General features: G+C 34.5%; 1 protein-coding gene across 4 annotated transcripts in view; it reads left to right on the forward strand.

Annotated features, from left to right (window-relative positions):
* The first annotated feature begins 2023 nt into the window (after positions 1 to 2023).
* TP53INP (Tumor protein p53 inducible nuclear protein) overlaps positions 2024 to 15448 on the forward strand; it is a 50695-nt gene continuing 37270 nt past the window's right edge. The window contains exon 1 of one of the 4 annotated variants that reach the window (XM_073985714.1): positions 2024 to 2326. The gene's annotated coding sequence lies outside the window, so the exon portion shown is untranslated. Of the gene's footprint in view, positions 2327 to 11335; positions 11783 to 15448 lie in introns of those variants that run through there. The other 3 variants (XM_073985716.1, XM_073985715.1, XM_073985713.1) reach the window with 3 other exon arrangements.

Below are 15448 nucleotides of genomic sequence, written 5' to 3' on the forward strand. Positions count from 1 at the left end.
TTGGCAGAAAATATACATTTAATTTTTACCCGGATGATTTTAATATGGAGCCACTGTACCTCCGCTATATGTGAGATACAGAAAACAGCGCATTCTACAAATATACGCATTCTCAGAGAGAGAGAGAAATATAGATGGGGCTCCTATCACGGTTGCCACAGCTGGTAGAATATTACCAAATTTGGTAACTTTTTATAGGGTTGGTAACTTGGTAACTTCGTTTTTGGTTTGGTAACTTTTTTAAGGTTTGATTGATCAAACTATTGCTATGGTAACATTTTTTCCTTTATATTATCGAAAAAATAGTAAAAATTAATAGATCCTTGCAGTACTGGAACTTACCATTGGTTTTCACAATGTAATAGGGTCTACTCATAAAATTTGAAACATAGAAATGTGCTACCATAAAATACTTTTTTGTACCCTCCACCATAGGATGGGGGTATATTAAGTTTGTCACTACGTTTGTAACTACTCGAAATAATCATTGTAGACCCCACAAAGTATATATATTCTTGATCAGCGTGCAATTCTACATCGATATAGCCATGTCCGTCCGTCTGTCTGTCTGTCCGTCTGTCCGTCTGTGGAAATCACTCTAGCGTCCGAACGGATTGACGTAGGTTGATGAAATTTTGGGAAAATATGTTATAATTACGTAGGACTTTTGGTATTGAAAGCGGGCTATGTTTACGCGTGACGCGTCGTCGTGTTAAGGAATTTTTAAGATATTTGGCCCATTTTACCACCGAATTGGTTGTAATTTGGTTCTTTGTGTCTCCAGAGGCCAAAAAATATTCCTACCAAAGTTGGGTTTTATAGGTCCACGTTTTGGTATAGCCCCCATATGAGACCCCATATAAAGTACGCGTCATTTTAATATATTTTGAATGTATTAGACCCATTTGACCACAGAATTGGTTGTAATTTGGTATTTTGTGTCTTCAGATTCCAGAAAACATTCCTACCAAAGTTGGGTTATATAGGTCCACGTTTTGGTATAGTCCCCACATAAGACCCCTTATAAAGTACGCGTCATTTTAATATATTTTGAATGTATTAGACCCATTTGACCAAAGAATCGGCTGTAACTTTGTATTTTGTGTTTCCAGAGGCTAAGAAACATTTCTACCATAAAATGTTTATATAGGTCCACGTGTTAATATAGCCCCCATAATACAATATCTCCCGATTTTCGATATTTTGAACGTTTTAGCCTCATTATCACACCGATATGGCTGAAATTTGGAAAATTTAGTCTTCTTTAGGCGTATAAAACTTTCCCCCAGAAATTTGTAGGTATATGTCCACGCCATCATATAGCCCCCATAGAACGGTACCTTCCGAATTTCGGTATTTCGAAGGTTGTGGCCACATTAATCCACCGAAATGACTGAAATTTGTGGTGGAGGGTATAAAAAGTTCGGCCCGACCGAACTTAACGCTTTTCTTACTTGTTGCATTGTAACGTGCGACAGTTCTGTATGCTTCATATTTGCATTTTGATTCAAATTTGTTCTATTTTACAGGATTTTCAAAATGTATTTATGTCTTTCCTGAGAATTTTTTGACATAAAATTTTCAATAACAACAATGTTGTTTTTGAAAATTTTTTAGTTGTTGTAATTCATGCATTTACCTTATATAAATATGCCTTGGTCTAGAATATATACATTTTACAGGGTTTCCGATGCATAGTTCGACGTGTAACAAACAAAATGGCAAATTTAATTTGTTGGTAACTTTTTGGTAACATTTTCGGAAAATTTTGGTAGACAATTTTTTACCCGGTGGCAACCGTGGCTCCTATTCATTGTTTTGTTTGTATGGAATCGTGGTATCGGTGGTGGATGGTGGAATACATTGGGGGAGTATCAAAAATCTATTTACTAACTCCACCATCATCTTTCTCTTTGTTTTCTTCTTTCATTCTATGAGTAGGTATATGTTTTTGTTTGGTCGATTTTGTTTTGTTATTCTGTTTTGCTTATGGTTTCCTTACCAATTACGTTTTACCATAAAATTCTGTTAACTACAATCTGAATCTGTATCTGTGAGTACACTGTGTGTTGTACGTACGTACGTTTGTACATTTGTCTGTTTCAATTCACTTTGTCGTTTGCCAGCTTAGAGCTACTGGCGATACCATTCCCCTTGACATTCATAAACAAAACTTTGTAAAGAAAACAACACTCGCACTCTTCTTACAAGACACAAAATAGCAACAAAAATTACAACAAAATAAAAGAGGAAACAGGAAACACAACTAACTGGCCACAAGCAAAAAATAACAAGGAACATTAAAGGATATAAATTCAATGAAAAAGTACGTTCAATATTTACATGTATAGTATAATGCAAAAACAAAAACGTTACATTTTTGTGCAATTTTCTTGTTAAAGAAATATAAAAAACAAGGATATAAAAAATGAATTTCTTATAAAAAAAGTTTGGAAAAATAAGGAAAACGAAAAGAAAAATTAAATAATTACTGTGAGCCATAAAATGTGAAAAGTACTAATTATTTTTAATTACCATGGAAAAAGAAAATTGAAAAAAAAACACTTAAAAATTCCATATTAAAATTGTGTAAACAATAAACAGTTTGCAAAAATTAAAGTGTTTACAAATATTTGAAATATCTTTTACCAAATTAATACCTACATTTATGGGAAGTGCAATAAAAATTTAGAAGCTTTTTTTGCAATAACAAAAAAATGTACTATGTATGAGTTGAGATGAAACAAGTCAGTGGTCGAATGTTTATTACCCTATAATATAACATTTTCTTGTGTAAATAATTGCCTTATCGTTGAGAATAAGGTGGTGGATTTTTCGAATTAAAAAATAGATACATGCATTTTTATATACCCACAAAGGGTTATTTTGGATTCCATGTAGAGAGAAAGATATGTTCTGATGGAAACACTACCATAAAATATTTTGGACATTATACAGAATTTTTAATGACAATTTCAATTAGGTAAAAAGTTGGCAGATATAGTCGGTTCCATACACTGCATTCTACACACTTGTGTTGGAGAAAGGATATCTTACGTTTAGACCAAGAGACATATTTTTCTTAAGAATTAAAATTCAGTCGAACTTCTCTACAACAAACAATTCTCTATAACTATTCTGTTTATAAAACAAAAATATGAATTCCTATATAAAATATTCCTCTATACAACGAACTTTCTCTATAACGTAGAAATTCATGCAAAGGCCAAATCCGTTTCAGACAATTTGCAATCGATTTAACCACATCCGTCCGTCTGTAAATGACAACACTCGGAGTAATCTTTATGTTCCAATGCAGCCTTTTTGCAATCATAGATTAAGTTGAAAGATATGCCCATAAAAGTTTAAAAATATTTGCCTAAATGTTGAAGGGGATTTATCGAACAGAGTAGCGGATTTGGTTCAAACATTGTGCAGACAATTTTTATAACCTCAGCATTTATGCTAACGAGGGTATATACACTTTCATACTGGCAAAATGTTTCTCATCGAAATAATGTTTTTAGACCCCAAGTATGCTTGGACGAAATGTGTTTCAGACAATTTGGAGGCGATTAGCAATGTCCGTCCGTCTGTCTGTCTGGCTGGTGCGCACGATAACTCTCGAACGGTTGAAACGATTTGGGCCAAAATTTGGCTTTCGTAATATTTTGTCCAAACTTAGTTTAGGTTCGAAGATGGGTTATATCAGTCCATTCCTTCCGGTAACTTCCTTCCGGAAAATCCTCCCACACATAATTTCGGAAAAGTTCAGTTTAGGACCTGCTCTCGAATCGTTTTGATGTTTGTTGTAACAACTTTTACTTACGGCCCCCATACGGCGGTACAAGCTTAATCAGGGGCAAAACCATACTTCCTGAGAAAATAGCCTGAAAGGACCAAAAACTCCTATAACACCGTGAGTAGTGGTTAGAGCGCAAGATACCTCTCGAACGGATCTACCGATTCGGTCCAAAATGTGGCCTTCGTAATATTTTGTGCAAACTTAGTGTAAGTTCGAAGATAAGCCATATTGGTTCACTCCTTCAGGTACATCCATCACAAAGGTTAAAAAATGTTCGGAAAAATTGTGCGCACGATAACTCTTTAAGTGAAGGACCGATTTGGTCCATACTTTACGCATATATCTACCAGATATAGACTTCAAGCCTAATCTATATCTGGTAGACTATGGACTATATTTGTCCATTCCTTCGGGTACCTCCCACACAAAATGTCGGATAAGTTCACTTTAAGACCTGCTCTTGACTAACTTTGTATTCTGTTGAAGCAACTTGCAATCGCTGTCTTAATTACAACGGTAAAAGTTTTTTCAGTGGCAAGTCCATACTTCTTGGGAAAACAGCCTGAAAGTTGTAAAAAACCCCTATAGCACCATATGTAGTAGCTGGAGAGCACAGTAACTCTCGAACTGATAAACCGATTTGGTCCAAAATTTGACCTTCGTCATATTTTGTCCAAACTTATTTTAACTTCTAAAATGGTCCATATCGGTCCTCTCCTTAGGATAGCTCCACCACAAAAGTTCAAAATGTGTGTCCAAGTGCAGTTTAGGGTCTGTTCGGAGATCCTTTGGAAATTTATACCGATAATGTTCTTTGTGGTCCTGTTTAAAGCCATATTATGTTTTTCGTGGACAAGTCCATGCTTCCTGGCATACTGGTCCAACAGGTCTACGATAACCCACTGAAATGACTAGTGGGCACGATATCTATCGAAAAGATATGACTCTCAAAATAAGATTCACTTGTGTAATGCACTATTGGTCCATTCCCTCCTCCGCAAAACTTTTGAACTTTAATGCTAATCCAAATTTTTTTCAGCCAGTTCAAATGTCCAAAAAGTGCCACAAAATTCTGAAAGGACTATAAATACATTCGATTTGTCCGTAGATGAAAGTTCCAATTCACATAGGCTGAGGGTATATCTCTGTCGGCAAAGCCGACTGATACTTTTTTACTTTTTTCTATCATACATGAACTTGGGAGATAGGCTATGTCGAACAACGTCAAGATCAATCCGCGTATATTACTATGACTGCGCCGTCTGGAGGGTGTGGAATTTCAGAAAGGTAAACAGTAAACGGAGATATTCCTCCCACACAAAATTTAAGTTCAGTTTAGGACATGCTCTCGAATAGCTTTGTTTTTTGTTGTAACAACTTGTATTCACTGTCCCCATCACAATGGTACAAGTTTTTCAGGGGCAAGTTTATACTTCCTAAGAAAATGGCCCGAAAGCGCTAAAAACCGCAAGTGTAAACTACTTGATAGCTAGTGTAAACTACCTCTTAGTTGTTCACTATATCACATCTTTCTTCCTTATTACCCTTGCACTCCACTTCATACATAATGATGTTTTATTGTTGTTTTTCGATCGGCGTTTGATAATCCAATGTTTCCCACACGGCTGGAGGGAAGTCTTCCCGATGTCCTCGAACAGCTTTGCATGTTTGACGGTATCGAAAGCCTTCTATAGGTCAAGAGTCACCATGACTATTCAGTAGCATGGCCTGTTTTCGTTCAGTCCTCGACTGATATGTGTCATGTCATACCAATGTAATGCTGTATTGGGCAACTGGGAAACATCTAGTGCCTCTAGAATTAATAACACTATGCAACACTGAACATGCAAACAACTTCTAGGATGCACTTTTTGAAAGTACATATTTAGACTACAAAAACCCTAGTAGGGTTTTGTCCTGTCAGATCCATTTCGGATTTTATGGCCTCATCTAAACCGGGCTAAATCTACACTCTTTTGCATTTATCAGGCCTTTATCTCAGAAACGAATAGGAATTTGACCTTGCTGCCTTTAGCAATATTGTAGCCCTAAACTAGTAGAACTTATATTTTACTTGAAAAAAACACATAAGAAAAACTCCACCTAGGGTATCAAAATCTATAAAATATAGAACATTTTACATAATTGCTGAAATTCTGGTCAGTATCCGCTAAGTTATTGGGAGTTGAACTAAGTAGCATTTTAAAAAAATCTTCCAAATAAAGTTCTCAACAATTCTTTACAACACTCTTAAACTCTAAAATGCTTTCTTCATGTTGTTTCAGCGGTATTTTGCATCATATCTTTTACAAGACGTATTTCAAACACAGTTCACACCAAAGGTTTATTCTCGCATTTCGGATTTCACTACATTATTGACATTTTTACAACAATAACATGTTCTGAAGAGTTGTGTATTACATTCCAGGGAATATTTTTCCAAAAGAAAATATTCATATTTTCGAGTTCATTATTTCTCCAAATATTTTATTCTTGTCCTTATCTACAAATTTGCTTCAGAGGTCAGAAGAAGATTCGCATTGGTTTCAGAGATATAGCCCCGAATAAAGTGTCAGGGAAGCAATTTTTACATGAGGGAGTGTAAAACTCACTTCTCCACTTGGTTGCAGGGATTGTTTGATAAATGAAAACCATCGTCGCATTATTCGATATATGTTTTCTCACTTTTTTTCTATATTTCTTTCTACAAAAACCCTGTAACATCGTAAATGTTAACAACCAGTACAGAAAATGAGGAACAATAAAATCCGATTGCCATAAAGTTTTAACCCTTAAATGCTGTAAGCTGTAATAAAGTGCGTTGTAGAAAAATCCATAAAAGTACCAAAGATAAGGGTGGTAAATAAATTGACCAGAAAACACAAAAGGTGGTAGTCGAAGGCCAATGAACTTTACTTTTCCAATAAGGGAACACAAAAAAAAAAAAAAATAAATTACAGAAATGGGGTCAGTGGAACAGCAGCAGAATTCGTAGATAAAAGCATTTTTTATATCAATATTACAAACATATGTCTTTATGATAATTTATCGGAAAAAGAAATCACAAAATAATATTTTAATGAAGAAAAGTAATGAGTATAAAAAGGTGTTTCAAATTGGTCGATATAGGGATAATACCTAAAGGTGAACCAATCATGACAATTTGGATACTACACCATGTAGTAGAGTTAAACAAATTCTTAAAATATGACAAGTCATTTAAGCGATTTCCATCCTCTCAGAATCTCCATCACTAAACTTAAACATTATCGCCTAATTTGTGTAAGTCGCCGGCAGGGCCTTAGTAACTTTTGAATATCTGGTGAAAAACACTATTCAAAACTGCCAAACGACCGCCAAGCATTGCATTTCGGATAATTAAATTATTATCGTAGTTTCCTATATTAAAATACGCATTTTACACTCGCACTTAAAACAGGTGTTTTTGGGAGTTTATGTCATTTATTTGACAGATATTTTATGGAATTGACAACTTAAATGATGCATATTTTATAAGTATATACAGTGAATCACAGCCAAAAGCATCCACTTGGGTTTCTTTCATTAAAAATGCGATTGCTAAGAGTTAATGCAAGTGATTTTATTCGTTTTTTTTATATTTTTACATTAGTGTCTTAGCTTAGCACCTTTGAGCATTTCTGGCATAGATTTTATTAAATTTTCGGAGCAAGAAGAAAAATTATTATTATTACTATACTTGAGATGTTTAGACTTCTTATATTTGTCTCCAAAATAATCCATAAATTTTCGATATTTTTGAAATCCGGGAATTGGTGAGGTTTATGAATAACTTTTGGGCAGTTGTGTAGCATCCATTCTCGAACAATGTGTGATTTGTGTTTTGGGTCATTATCTTGATAAAATGAATGTTGTCCTCCATTCCACTTTTTTCAGCGCTACATTTCAAATTATCCCTTAGAATGTTTAAATAACACATCTTACCCATAATTCCTTCGATAAAGACAAGATTCCCTACACCGGAAGCACTCATACAACCCCATACAACAACAGACTATCATCCTTACTTGGATCCATCCGACCCAAACTGGTTAAATGCTTTCATCTGCAAAACAAACAAATAATTTTCCAAAACTCAAAATCCTTACACTTTTTGTTAAGATATCACTCCGGAATATCAGCAAATTTCAGGTCCCTAAGCTTCCTGTGGCAATTTGGTATTTGGTTTTTTGGATATTGGGTACGGGCTTCTAAAATACTGAGGTGTTATTATTGGTGAAATTGAAAACCGAATATTTTTGACACTCACTGTATGTATTCTTCCTAAATTCACATTGGTTGTATGTGTATCTCATTTTTCACAGCTCGAACTTTTACTACTTTTACCATTAAAAAAGTACGGGAACACTCATAAGAATAACTGTTAACCGTTAATTTGTTAACTGTTAATCTGAATATACCAGAATATTGCTAATTTTATTTTATGAATTTTAAGTAAGACAAACTTGTACAAGTCCAGTAACTTCTTGTAATCGACTAAGGTCTTTTGCATTGTACTGTAGAGCATCGTCCGGCAAAAAGGGGCACACGTGCCCTTGATGAGAATAGCAACAGAACAACCACCTCTCAGTCTTCGTTCAGAAGTCAAAGAAGAAGGTTCTGTTGTCAGTTGTTTCAATGATTTTTAATTTTAGCAATGCATTAACGCACACGCTGTTTGTGGAGAGAGCGAGAGAGAGTCGTATGCGTGAGGCCGCAAACAATGCATTTGTATTGGTGCCGATACCTGCTGTAGACAGGGATGCCAGATAAGTTTGGTCGAAAATCGGCTCTTTTCGGGTCCCAATATCGGCAAAAAATTTTCAAAATCGGCAATTTAAAAAAACATTTATTTCAGTTCAAATTATCGCTTTATTTAATATGCATAAGTTTAAAAAATAACATTTTAAGTACAACAACACAATTAACAATTCATAAACCAAGGCAATAATTCAAAATATGTATGAAAATAAATGGTTTTACCATATGCATATGTAGTACATATTTATAAGTACTTGTATATATGAGATCAATATATTTTCAATTCAGTCAAGCTAAACAAAACGTATACAAATATTGTCTTAAGAGGATAATTAATTAGGTGATTGTTTTTATACCCTCAGCATTTATGCTAACGAGGGTATATACACTTTCATACGGACAAACTGTGCCTCATCGAAATAATGGTTTTAGACCCCAAGTATGTTTGGACGAAATGTGTTTAAGACAATTTGGAGTTGATTTAGCCATGTCCGTCTGTCTGTCTGGCTGGCTGGTGCGCACGATAACTCTCGAACGGAGCAACCGATTCGGTTTAAAATTTGGATTTCGTAATATTTTGCCCAAACTTAGTTTAAGTTCGAAGATGGGTTATATCGGTCCACTCCTTCCGGTACCTCCCCCACAAAAGTTCGGAAAATTTGTGCGCACGATAACCCTTGAAGGGAGCAATCGATTTGGTCCATACTTTGCCTATCGTGAAATGTGTACCAGACTTAGATAAGGTTTCAATATGGACTCAATCGGTCCACTCCTTCGGGTACCTTCCACACAAAATTTCGGAAAAGTTCAGTTTAGGGCCATATCTCGAATCGCTTTGATTTTTGTTTTTGCGACTTGTATTTACTGCCCTCCATACGACGGTACAAGTTTTATCAGGGGCAAGTCCATACTTCCTGAGAAAATAGCCTGAAAGTTGCAAAAACCCCTACGACATCGTGTGAGGTGGTTGGAGCGCAAGATAACTCTCCAACGGATCTGCCGATTCGGTCCAAAATTTGGCCTTAGTTATATTTTGTCCAAACATAGTTTAAGTTTGAAGATAAGCCATATCGGTCCACTCCTTCAGGTACCTCACCCACAAAAGTTCAAAAATGTTCGAAAAAAATGTTCGTACGGTAACTCTTGAAGGGAGTGGCCGAATTGGTCTATACTTTACACATCCTAATATATTTACCAGATATAGATTAGGTTGAAATATAGACTATATTTATCCACTCCATCCGGTACCTTCCACACAAAATTTTGGATAAGTTCACCTTAAGACCTGATATCGAATCACTTTGAATTTTGTTGAAGCGACTTGCATTCGCTGCCTCAATTACGATGGTAAAAGTTTTTTTAGGGGCAAGTCTATACTTCTTGAGCAAACAGCCCGAAAAGTGTAAAAAAACCCCTATGGCACCATATGTTGTGGCTGACCATAACGGTCAATGTCTATCCATTCCTTTTAGTATCTCCTCCGCATAACTTTTGATATTTAATCCTAATCAACATTTTTGTCGGTTCAAAAGCCCAACATTTTTAAAACCCCCTAAATACATACGTATTTTGGGAAAAAAATTTTTTTAATATACATAGGCTGAGGGTATATCTCTGTCGGCAAAGCCGACTGATACTTTTTTACTTGTTAAAATTGTTTTTAGAACATTTGTACGGAAGAAATTCTTCAGCTTTGCATTGTAAACAAACCCACTTGTTGCTTTTGCGTTTAGTAATTTTGACGTTTTAGGAATTCAGGAAAAAACAGGGTTCTATAATTTGTTTTCATCTAGATCTACCTCTTTACTTATACCATCATTAATTAAATGTTTTTATTAAATCTTTTTATGGTTGTTTTGTTGTTAACGTTTGCTTGACAAAATAAAAGAAAATGGAAGAAAAAATTTTCCAACGAATAACAAGAAGAGGCAACCCAACAAACACAGAAAATCATGTACATATGTAGGTTTCACTATTTCATACCCCTCGCCCATAAACTTGACGTCGCCATGATGAAATCTTGCTAGTCTGACCATCGACTTTCATTGAAATTTGTTTTCACGCAATTTTGCAAGAAATATTGAGTATTTCTGTTATTATAGTTTGATAATTTTGCAGTTCAGCATGATGAGTAACTAATTTCAACACAAGAGCTTTGTTGCAGAAGTAAAAAGTTTCCACATTTATTCACATTTTACCCGAAACCCGGTTAAATTAGAGTTTTTGCCGGGGTAACCCACTTCATGAGGATTTATTTGACGTTTGCACTATGGAATTGACATTTGAAACTCACACTCACTGGCTTAATTCGGTTAAGTGTAACCGGGGTATAAGTCGAAATTCAAAATAGAAACACTTGGATTTTTAATAAAATTCTTGTTCTTTGTGTGTTGTTGTTTTTGCCACCCGCCAAAGCAACCATTACTACTAACAACCACCCTCCCTCGCTATAATACAAGTAAGCAACCCTAATAACAGGCAGCTATTTACCTACTAAAACGCTACTACAATATCTGGTATATTATCATTATTAGTTAGGTATATACTAAATACACACAGTGTGTATTTACATATGTACATACATATGGAGGTATACATTATTATTATAATAATCATACATCTCATACACTTTACACATTATTTATGTGTTTTTGTTTTTGTATTCTATATTTCTTTGTTTTGTTGTTTTTCAAATAACAACAAACAAATAGAAAAAACAACAACAACGCCATAGCCAAAATAATTGGTTATATTCTTGTTGCTTTTTTCTCTGCTGCAGTTTCATTTTTCTTTACGTGTTTGTGTTTACATTTTGCTTGCTTTTTGTTTTGAATTTTCTGTTTTTGGTGTGTGTTTTTGTTATTGTTGGGGGACTTGAACGTTTCATTCGTAGCAGCTGTGAATTTAGTTGGCAACATAGTGTCGACTTTGCAATATCGTTTGTGATATTCTCACCACTCAATCGTGCGTTCCAAATCCAGTGTTTTTGTGTGATACTCCTCCACATCCTTGTCGTGGTCGTTACAAATCGTTGTTCGGGGTTTTTTCGGTTTAAATTCTTCAGAAATCTAAGCAATACTCACCTCACCTTTACTACACCTGTGTTATTTTTCTTGTGAGATTCCGTGAACTTTGTGTTTTAATTGTAAACAAAAAAGTGATTTTGTGTGTTGACTTTTAGTTAGAGGAATAAAAGAGGTAATGAAATAAGGGTATATTTTTTTAAAATGTTGGACATATAAGGGATAATTAAAATATTTTGAGCCTGTTTTGAAATGTCGAACGAATATGAAAACGGAAGAAAAACAACTAAACTCGTGTATATTTTAATTTTGTAGTTGTTTTAAAGCAAACACAAAGTCAATATTGCCCTGAAAACCAAAGTTTAGGTGTGTTTCGTTCGCAATAATTTTCTTTCGACATAGTGAAGCAGGCCCTATATCAAATATATGCTCGTTTTCAGGACCTGTAAGAGTTTACTATATTTGATATTATGAAAATTTGTTCCATTAAAAATTCTAAAAAAATCAAAAATAGTATATTCTTGCAGAGCAATAATAACATGTATGATTTAAAAAATTGCCGAAGGATTAAAACGTTAGTTGTGTGTATCATATGCGAAAACTGTTCTATAATGTGCATACAGTGAGTCACAGTCAAAAGTATACACTTGAGATTCTTTAATTAAAACTGCGATTGCTAAGATTTAATTAATGACAGTGATTTTATTCTTTTTTATATTTTTACTTTATTGTCTTAACTTAAAATTATAAAATTAGCATTATTCTGGTAAATTCAGATAAAAAATAAATCTAATCAAAATCAAAACTAATCAATTTCATATCCACTTTAAAATATTTTGTTGTTATTCAAACAATTGAATTACAACAAAATATGGACTAAAGCTGAAATAAACACAAAGATATAAAAAATAAATATTATGTGTGTTCGTTTACTCTACAGTACCATGCAAAAGACCTTAGTCGATTACAAGAAGTTGCAGGACTTGTAAAATTTATTGAATAAATGATTGTTAAACAACATCGATTTCTGCCTTACAATGAAAAGTATCCACCTGGAATTACTTAAAATTTGTTAACGGATAAGAGTTATTCTTAGTTTGAAATTACAAGCACAATATTCCGCATAAGTTTGCCAGTTGGGAGATCAACTGTTTTCTTAAATTAAGAACATGGGACGCCATACAACGATTGCCGAAAGAAAATTAGTTATTCATCATACTGAACTGGGAAAATCTCAGCTAGGGATAGGTAATGGAAAACAATAATCGATTTTGGCCTAAAACTAAAGATGCGATTTTTCGTCCCGGCGATTATTTCAGTTGTCTTAAATCTTGACTTTCGACTTTTTCATAACCGCAGAAAATCAATTACAATCGACAATTTGTCGATTTTGGAAACTTATTTTCTTTTTCTACTATGGAACTTGATCTAGTGACGCATAATTTCATGAAATTTTTCCCAACGAAATCACTTTAGTGTGGATCGGGACCAAGTCTACAATAGGTCTGTACGATAACCCAAAAATTTGGACAAATTCGTACAAATTTTTACTGAATGCTGTTCGATAACAAAATTATCCAGCAAAAGAGAGTGAGGTTGGAGAGATTTTTGGAGAGTTTTGTGCATGAGAACTTGCAAATTTTTGCTGGGAAAATTTGTCCCGCAAAAATTTGCAAGTCTGATCAGCTGACTTTTAATCACCTGTTCAATGTAAACTCGAAATGTTAACATTTTTGACCAAGAAAATTTCACAATTGCACATTTTTTAGATTCTAAAGCGTTGTGGATAGGATTAAAGCATTAAATAAGTAAACTGCAATTTTAAAATTTATGTTTTTTCCAGATTGGTTTAAAATATCAAAAGAAACAAAAACAAATTTCATACATTTTCGGAAACAGCTGACATTCTTGCAAGTTATTGCAAAATGCTGTTCGATAACTTTTTGCAATTTTTCTTGCTTGAGAGAGTAAAATTCAATGAGAGAGGTTGTTGGAACTGACTGAGTAATTATTGCTGGGAAAGTTATCGTACACACATAAGCTTCGTTCCCGTACTTTTTAATAGTTAAACTCGTAAAAGAGAGAACTGTAAAAAAATTGTTCTCACACAAAAGTTTTTTGAAATAGTTCGGGAACGGAAAAATGGAAAAGAACTGGAACAAATGTCAAAGTCGGCGTACCAGCCAATCAGACGCCGGGAACCATGTTACTATTTTTTACACGCTCAAATTTGTCGAGTAAAAAGTTTTTAAAGAGAGCGTAATTCAACGCCATTTTTGTTTAAAGAGAAGTGAACATTTTACAGCTTTTTTATGTACGGGAACGGTTTTTCGGGTAAAATGTGTAAAAGTCGTAAAAATTGTAAAAACTTTTTAGTTCTGGAACAAAGCTATAATCTATCAAGCTGTATATGGGGCAAGCTCGAAATACGATCACATGATAATCGATTATGCTATTTTGCCTCCAGACAAAAGTCGACTACGATTCTTTGATTTTTTACAGCAAAAAGTCGATTAATCGAAAGTTGACTTACCTATCCCTAATCTAAAAGGAAAATAGCAAAAAGTAGTATTAAGGCATAAATCCGAGTATAGGATCTGCAACAAGTCGAAAAACAGCGAGACAAAAATTTTACTGAAAGAAACGAAAAGTGGTTCCATCGATAGGTGGCCGATAATCCGGAGCTTAGTGCACCTAAACTTGAGAAATATTTTAACAAAAATTGTAACATTGCGTAAACATGGTCTTCTTGGCAGAATTGCACTGAAAAACTATTTATAGCAGAAATACTCAATGGTGGAATAAGAAGGTGTTATTAATTACATCAAATCATACCAAACGTCAAAATTGTTCACAATAACGCATTGCTGTGAATTGCTTGTTTATCTTTTGTACGATATGTGATTTTATTCACAATAATGCATTTTGAATACTAGTGTGATAATCAGCTGTTTTTCCCGTTGTAAAAACCGCCAAATTCGATTGGAGGCCGTTCAGGTACACGAAAAAAAGCATTTTGAGTTTTGGAAGACTGTAATGTTTGTCGATGAAAGCGAATTTAACCTGTTTGGGTCGGCTGGACCAAGTAAGGTAAGGTAAGGTAAATACGTCCTTGGACCCTAAATACACAATTCCAAACGTAAAGCAAGCATGGATGATGCTCTGTTATTTTATGGGGTTGTATGAGTGCTTCCGGTGTAGCAAATCTTGTCTTTATCGAAGGAATTACGGATAAGATGTGTTATTTAAACAATCTGAGGGATAATTTGAAATGTAGCGCAGAAAAATGCGCTTGGGGACAACATTTCAATATTATCAAGATAATGACCCCAAACACAAACAACACATTGTTCGAGAATGTATGCTACACAACTGTCCAAAACTAGGGAACTAGATTGCCCAACTCTAGTTGTAACGCGACACTCAACGGACCGTATGTGCCGAGGCCGTTTGGAAATTACGACTGAAATGTTCTAAAGAACGAAAATTTTATATGTAGTTTAGACATTGACCCATTGTGACCTGTACATTGATTTCAAGATTATATTTGGACTTTCGGATGTGGGGGCAATTATTCCTATACATACGGTGACCAACCGTACTCTATTATAGAGTACAGTACTCTATTTTAAGCGTCCGTACTCTATTTTTTTAACGTACTCTATTTGTCCTCTATTTTCAGTGGACGCACTCTATGCAATAGTCCTAATTTAGCCCAATTTTAAATTCTTGGAATTTTAACTGTTTAAAGCGAATATCACAGTCCTGGCATTCCAAAAGCAAAGCTGGACTATGAAAGTAGAAAATCTCACCTTTACAATGGTGCAAAACAGGTTGGCAT

Source organism: Musca autumnalis, unplaced genomic scaffold (genome assembly GCF_047663935.1).
Source record: "Musca autumnalis isolate F117 unplaced genomic scaffold, ASM4766393v1 scaffold_4, whole genome shotgun sequence".
NCBI lineage: Eukaryota > Metazoa > Arthropoda > Insecta > Diptera > Muscidae > Musca > Musca autumnalis.